The sequence below is a fragment of the Rhinopithecus bieti genome, unplaced genomic scaffold (genome assembly GCF_001698545.2).
Source record: "Rhinopithecus bieti isolate Rb0 unplaced genomic scaffold, ASM169854v2 scaffold_9581, whole genome shotgun sequence".
In the NCBI taxonomy this organism is placed as follows: Eukaryota; Metazoa; Chordata; class Mammalia; order Primates; family Cercopithecidae; genus Rhinopithecus; species Rhinopithecus bieti.
The window spans coordinates 2,103,972-2,111,305 of record NW_016806413.1 but is presented as its reverse complement, the minus strand read 5'-3'; positions in this window follow the sequence as shown (position 1 = coordinate 2,111,305).

Below are 7,334 nucleotides of genomic sequence, written 5' to 3'. Positions count from 1 at the left end.
AAAGCAACCACCAGAGTCCAGAGACAAAGCCAAGCGGCAGGGATCGCTTTATTTCGAGTTCGAACTCGGTTCCCTCCAGCTAGGTATCAGATCCTAGGGAGAGACCCCGAGCTCGGTGTTCAGCCGTCTTTTATAGTCAGACACAAACAAGTTACAGCAAGTTACAGAGTCACTGGGGATTTTTACAGTTGTAGGTTTACAATTGGCTGACATTTAAAGTTAAACATTAGTCAGTTGTTCATTGGTTCCCGCCCTTTGACCAAACCACAAACAGCCGCTTGCCCTGCTAGGGACTTTCCAGATAACCTTGTTGTTTTAGCATTAAGGGGAGTTTCCTGACTTTTCTGACCTCTGATATTCAGTATTTTTCCACTCCTCAAGAACCACCCATAGTGGTGAGAAGAGTTTTCAAGTTATGTTTCAGAACAAAATTTTCCCATCATAGAAGAGTTTGAGCAGTTTCTGTGTGTTTGGGATGTACTTACTGGATGTTTTTCAACATGATAGGTGGTTAGCATGGATAGCACCCACATTTAGTGTGATCAAACAGATCAACCAGATTGGCTTCACTAGCACTTGCAAAGTTTGGGGAGCAGCCACTGGGACTGCAGCTCTGATTTTAAGACCTATACAGCTTCTTGAATCTCAGAGTTCTGCTGATACCTGATTTCTCCGAGTGTCACACCACTCGAGCCTATAACCATGAGGTTTCTTCACTTTTCTGGTAGGAGGCATATTCTTGCTAGCTGTACTTCCTGAGCACTATACTCTCTTTCAGATTGGGGCAGTTTGCTTAGTAAAAGCCCTAGGTAAGATTCTCAAATTCTCATGTGCATATGAATACAAATCACTTGGGATCCGGTTAAACTGTAGATTCAAATTCAGGAGGTCTGGGGAGGGACAAACGAATACTTTTAACAAACTTCCAGGTGTACCCATGTTGCAGTTCCTGGACCACACTTGGAGCAGCAAAGAACTGTGCATGTAAATCAGTGGTTCTTAACTTTGCTGCAGATTAGAATCCTCCTTAGAGCTTTTAAAAAGTCCATACCTCATATCAATTCAACCCAAATCTTTGTGGGTGAGACAGTGACAAGCCTAGATTTTAAAATCTCCAGATGATTCCAACATTTGAGAACCTAGGAGTAGATTATCCTTTTACCCTGATTCCTTGCTACATGTAAAAACCACATGCTAAAGGACTGTATGTTCATTTGCTTCTTTGTTTTGGAATTTAAAGTGCATCAGGATTCTGCCTTTCAAATAGAAGGGGGAAATTTCCTCCTTAATTTTTTTCTTCTTATTTTGAAATGGGGAAGAAAAAATTGGGGTGTTGAGATGGGGATCTGGAATGTGACTTGAGAAAAGAGACAAGATGTTAACAATGAGAATCAGCTGTGGGCAAACAAATTGGCCTGGTAGGATTTTCACTCCTTTTCTGGCTTCAAACTCAGCCCCTTCTCTGTAGTTTGAGGGAGGGGGGTTGAAATATTAGGATGAAAATAAAATAGGGCAATGTATCTGAGGATGGTGATTACTGTGATCCATTGGAATAGTGTACTCTCCTAAAAGAAAAACACAGAACAGCCTGGGCGTGGTGGCTCAAGCCTGTAATCCCAGCACTTTGGGAGGCCGAGATGGGCGGATCACGACGTCAGGAGATCGAGACCATCCTGGCTAACATGGTGAAACCCCGTCTCCACTAAAAAATACAAAACAAAACTAGCCGGGCGAGGTGGCGGGCGCCTGTAGTCCCAGCTACTCGGGAGGCTGAGGCAGGACAATGGCGTAAACCCAGGAGGCGGAGCTTGCAGTGAGCTGAGATCAAGCCACTGCACTCCAGCCCCGGGCGACAGAGCGAGACTCCGTCTCAAAAAAAAAAAAAAAAGAAAAACACAGAACAAATGTTTAAACAGTGAAATTATGTGTAATTGTGGCCATTTGAAATATATTACATATTATATCCAATTTTAAATGAATTTTAAAATTATCATTTATATCAAAAAAATACTGATGCATTAAGTAGTACTAATGAAGGACTTAAAATGAAAAATTGAACTCAACTCCCTCCTCCACCTTCCATCTTTTTCTGCAGAGGATATTCCTTGCATCTGAATATAAAAGTAGAGGAAGAGAGAGGATCAGGAAGCCAGGAGGGAATATACATGAGGAGTTTAAACTTTATTGGTAATGGAGGGGGCGAAAGAATCTTTGAGTCAGGCCATAGCCATGAGGAAGAAAAACTATGGAATCTTTGTTTACATGCATTGCTATACCTCAAGTACTTAGAACAACACTCACTACATAGTATGTACTCAATAAACATCTGTTGACTAATCAATCTTCTCTATATCTAACACAGGCCCTTAGGAGGTTTCTATTGTGATAATAGCCAAATCCTCAAATAGGCCAGATTTAGCTGGTATGATAACGAAGTTCCCTCTGCTTTAACCCTGACAAGGAAAGTAATCTGAAATAACTAATGCCAACCAGTCTGCTTTTGGTTCCCTATTTTGCTTTATTTGGCCTTTTCTGCTTATAAAGCCAATCTACTCTGTTCAGCTTATCAGAATACCCATTCTATTTTATAGAATGAGATGTTGCCTGAATCTAGAATCACTAACAAAACCTAATTTGGTCTTTATTACTATTATTTGTTTATTTTTGAGATGGAGTCTCGCTCTGAAGCCAGGCTGGAGTGCAGTGGTGCGATCTCGGCTCACTGCAACCTCCGCCTCCCAGGTGCAAGTGAATCTCCTGCCTCAGCCTCCTGAGTAACTGGGATTATAGGCGCCCACCACCACGCCCAGCTAATTTTTGTATTTTTAGTAGAGACGGGGTTTCACAATGTTGACCAGGCTGATCTTGTACTCCTGACCTCAGGTGATCCACCCGCCTCAGCTTCCCAAAGTGCTGGGATTATAGGCATGCGCCACCATGCCTGGCCTAATTTGGTCTTTAAACTAAATTTGTTGCAATTTCATCTTTTGGCAACTGCTTCTGTCCTGCCTTTTTTTCACTGGCCATTCTAATGTCAAGTGTTTTTTATCACATCACTAAATAATCTTCAAAATTTTCTTTTTCCTCAGAGCCCTGAAGTGATCCTCCTCCTGTTCACTGACTTCCATTGCTGAGAGAAAGAGAGACAGAGAAGCAGGAAGAGAGGAGAGGGTGCTGGCCTTATTAGAGCGAGAATGTAAGGGGAAAGGAAACAATCATATTAGTGTTTGAGTTCTGTAATAAGTCTGTATCAGAGACAGGCTTAGAAAGCAAAGCTTTGGCATTACAAGAGCCCATAAGGGAGCAAAGCTCTCTTACAGAAAGTCTGAGGCTGGGCGCGGTGGCTCACACCTGTAATCCCAGCACTTTGGGAGGCCGAGGCAGGCGGATCACGAGGTCAGGAGATCAAGACCATCCTGGCTAACATGGTGAAACCCCATCTCTACTAAAATACAAAAAATTAGCTGGGCATGGTGGCGGGTGCCTGTAGTCCCAGCTACTTGGGAGACTGAGGCAGAAGAATGGCGTGAACCCGGGAGGCAGAGCTTTCAGTGAGCCGAGATCGTGCCACTGCACTCCAGCCTGGGCAACAGAGTGAGACTCCGTATCAAAAAAAAAAAAAGAAACAAAGTCTGGAGGTGGAAGTTCCAAGACTTGAGACAACTAATAGAATTAGTTCATGATGTGTTATCATTCCACTGGCACCAACAACTCACTCACCACCTGTGCCCCAAGCAAACCTGCTCCTCCTGCTTTCCTTATTCTCTGTCTGAACAAAGAAGTAGGAAGTATCAGTATGGGTATTGGAAGCCACATCTATCTATACTCATTCATTCTTTCATTCACAAAGAATTTACTGAGTGTGCACTATGTGCTAGGTACTGTTCCAGACCTGGGGTATATCAGTCACCAGGTGTCAAGCAACTGACACCTGTTTCCACCTCCAACAGAGGAGTCCCGCTCGGTAGAGGACAGCAGAGCTTAACAATGAGTACCACCAAAAGCAGCAGTCCTGCGATGTTAAGCCACTGCAGGGTTTGCAGGTTTGGGGGTGTCAAGAAAGACAAGACTTACACAAGCACTGGATGGAACAACATTTTACTCATGCAGAGAAGAGACAGAGTAAGATCAGCTTCAATAGAGAGCATTGGTTCCCCATGGCCAGTGGGACTTGCCCTGCAACGAAGGCAGACAGATGGTCTGCATACACTCTTTGCGTGTCGCCTGGGAAGGACCCCATTCCCTTCCCACTGAGAACAGATATAGCAGTGGGGTTGGGCTGATGCCATATGATGCACATGTTTAAGCAGAACAAAGAAGTATATGTCAAACCTGGTACAGGAAAACATCTTCCCAAACAAGGCAGTGAGCCCAGGACAGGGTGTGGAGGCTCTTTATCACCATGTAAGTAAAAGTTCCAAGCCCAAGGCACATGCTTTGAAACTGCAAGGGCTGACAGGCTGTGCAGGACTGTCTTTCCCAGCAGTCTACCCACTGACCCTTGCTTGGCTGCTGAAAAAGCAGATGAAAGGATACTGAATCGAGCAGACCACCATCCGCCCTGAATTTGGGGCAAAGCTGGGTCTGATGGGGCCTGAACAACCCCTATGGATTAGGTTTGCTCACATAATCTTCCTGTCACTTTTTAAAATTAATAACCCTTATTTTTTAAATCTATTTATTTATTTATTTTGAGACCAGATTATGAGATTGGCTAATTTTTGTATTTTTGGTAGAGATGGGGTTTCACCATGTTGCCAAGGCTGGTCTCAAACTCCTGGGCTCAAGCAATCCACTCTCCTCAGCCTCCTGAAGTACTGGGATTACAGGCATGAGCCACCGCACCTGGACAACCCTTATTTTTTAGAGCAGTTTTAGGTTCACAGCAAAATTGAACAGAAAGAACAGAGAGTTCCCAATTCACTCTGTTTCCATATACACATAACCTCCCCCTATAGACATCCCAAACCACAGTGGTACATAAGTTACAATCAAATATGTGTGTGTGTGTGTGTATATATATATGTTTTTGTTTTGTTTTCAGGGTCTCATTCTGTTGCCCAGGCTGCAGTGCAGTGGTACAATCACAGCTCATTGCAGCCTTGACCTCCCAGGTTCAAGCGATCCTCCCACCTCAGCACCTGAGTAGCCAGGACTACAGGTGCAAGCCACCACACCTGGCTAATTTTTTTGTATTTTTGTAGACACAGGGTTTTGCTCTGTTGCCCTAGCTGGTCTCAAACTCCTGGACTCAAGTAATCCACCTGCCTCAGCCTCCCAAAGTGCTGGGATTACTGGCGTGAGCCACCACACCAGGCCAAGATTTTATATTAAGGTTCGCTTTTGGTGTTATACATTCTATGGTTTTTTGACAAATGTATAAATACATGTATCCACATACATGTATTCTGCATCATATGGAATAATTTCCAGAATAGTGTGGTGGTGTACACCTGTAGTCTCAGCTACTTGGGAGGCTAAGGCAGGAGGATGGTCTTGATCATTATAGCTTTATAGGAAGGCTTAAAGTCCAGTAAAGTCAGTCCTCTGACTTTGTTCTTTAATACTGAGTTGACTACTCTGGGTCTTTTGCCTCTCCATGTAAACTTTGGAATCAATTTACTGATAGCCATAAAATAGTATTATACCAAATAGTTTCACTGCCCTAAAAATCCTCTGCACTCTCCTTATTCATCCCTCCCTCCTCCCTGTGGCAACCACTGATCTTTTTACCATAGTTTTGCCTTTTCCAGAAGGTCATACAGTTGAAATCATACAGTATGCAGACTTTTCAGATTGACATTTCCTGTGTCTTTTCTTTTTTTCTTTTCCTTTTTTTTTTTTTTTTTGAGAGACAGAATCTTGCTCTGTTGCCCACACCGGAGTGCCGTGGCACAATCATAGCTCACTGCCACCTCAATCTCCTGGACTCAAGCGATCCTCCTGTCTTGGCCTCCTGAGTAGCTGGGACTACAGGTGTATGCCACTACACCCAGCTAATGTTATTTTTTTATTTTTAGTAGAGACAAGATCTCACTATGTTGCCCAGGCTGGGCTCTATGTCTTTTCATGACTTGATAACTCATTTCTTTTTAGCAGTGAATAATATTCCATTGTTTGATATACCACAGTTTATTTAACCACGTAGCCTCTGAAAGACACTTGGGTTACTTCTAACTTTTGTCAGTTATGAATAAAGCTGCTTATAAACATCTGTGTGCAGGTTTTTGTGTGGACATAAATGTTCAATTCATTTGGGCAAATACCAAGGAGTACAATTGCTGGATCAGATGGTGAAGTATTTTTGGTTTTATAAGAAAGCGGCCAAACTGTTTTCCAAAGTTACTGTACCATTTTACATTCCCACTAGCAATGAGTGAGAGCTTCTGTTTGCTAGTATCCTCACTAGCATTTGGTATTGTCAGTGTTTAGATTCAGAATAGGTGTGTCAGTGTCTCCTCTCACTGTGATTTTAATTTGCTATTCCCTAACAACATATGATGCTGCAGATCTTTTCACATGCATACTTGCCATCTTCATACCTTCTTGGCAAGGTGTGTGTTCAGGTTTTGGTGATTTTTCAAATTATTTCTTTATTTATTTTAGAGATGGGGGATCTCACTATGTTGCCCAGGCTGGTCTTGAACTCCTGGGCTCAAGTGATCCTTCTGCCTCAGCCTCCCAAAGTACTGGGACTGCAGGCGTGAGCCACCATGTCTGGCCTTGTTGATCTTTTAAATTGAGTTGTTCATTTTCTTATTGTTGAGTTTTAAGAGTTCTCCATATTTTTTGGATCACAGTTTTTTATATGTCTTTTGCAAACATCTTCTCCCAGTCTGGGACTTGTCTTCTCGTTCTCTTGACAGTATCTTTTGCAGAGCAGAAGTTTATAATTTTAACAAAATCTAGCTCATCAATTATTTCTTCCACTATTGTGCCTTTGGTGTTGTATCTGAAAAGTCATTAGACCTATCCAAGGTCATCTAGATATTTTCCTATGTTCTAAAAGTGTTCTAGTTTTGTGTTTTACATTTAGGTATATAGTTCATCTTGGTTTTTGTGAAGAGTGTAAGGTCTGTGTCTAGATTCAATTTTTTTTTTTTTTTTTTAATTTTTTGAGATGAAGTCTCACTCTGTCACCAGGCTGGAGTGCAGTGGCGCAATCTCGGCTCACTGCAACCTCCGCCTCCCGGATTCAAGCGATTCTCCTGCCTCAGTAGCTGGGATTACAGGTGTGCACCACTATGCCCAGCTAATTTTTGTATTTTTTTAAGCCATTATATGCATCAGTTTATTGTTCATTCATAAAACTAATTTCATAAGCACATAAATTA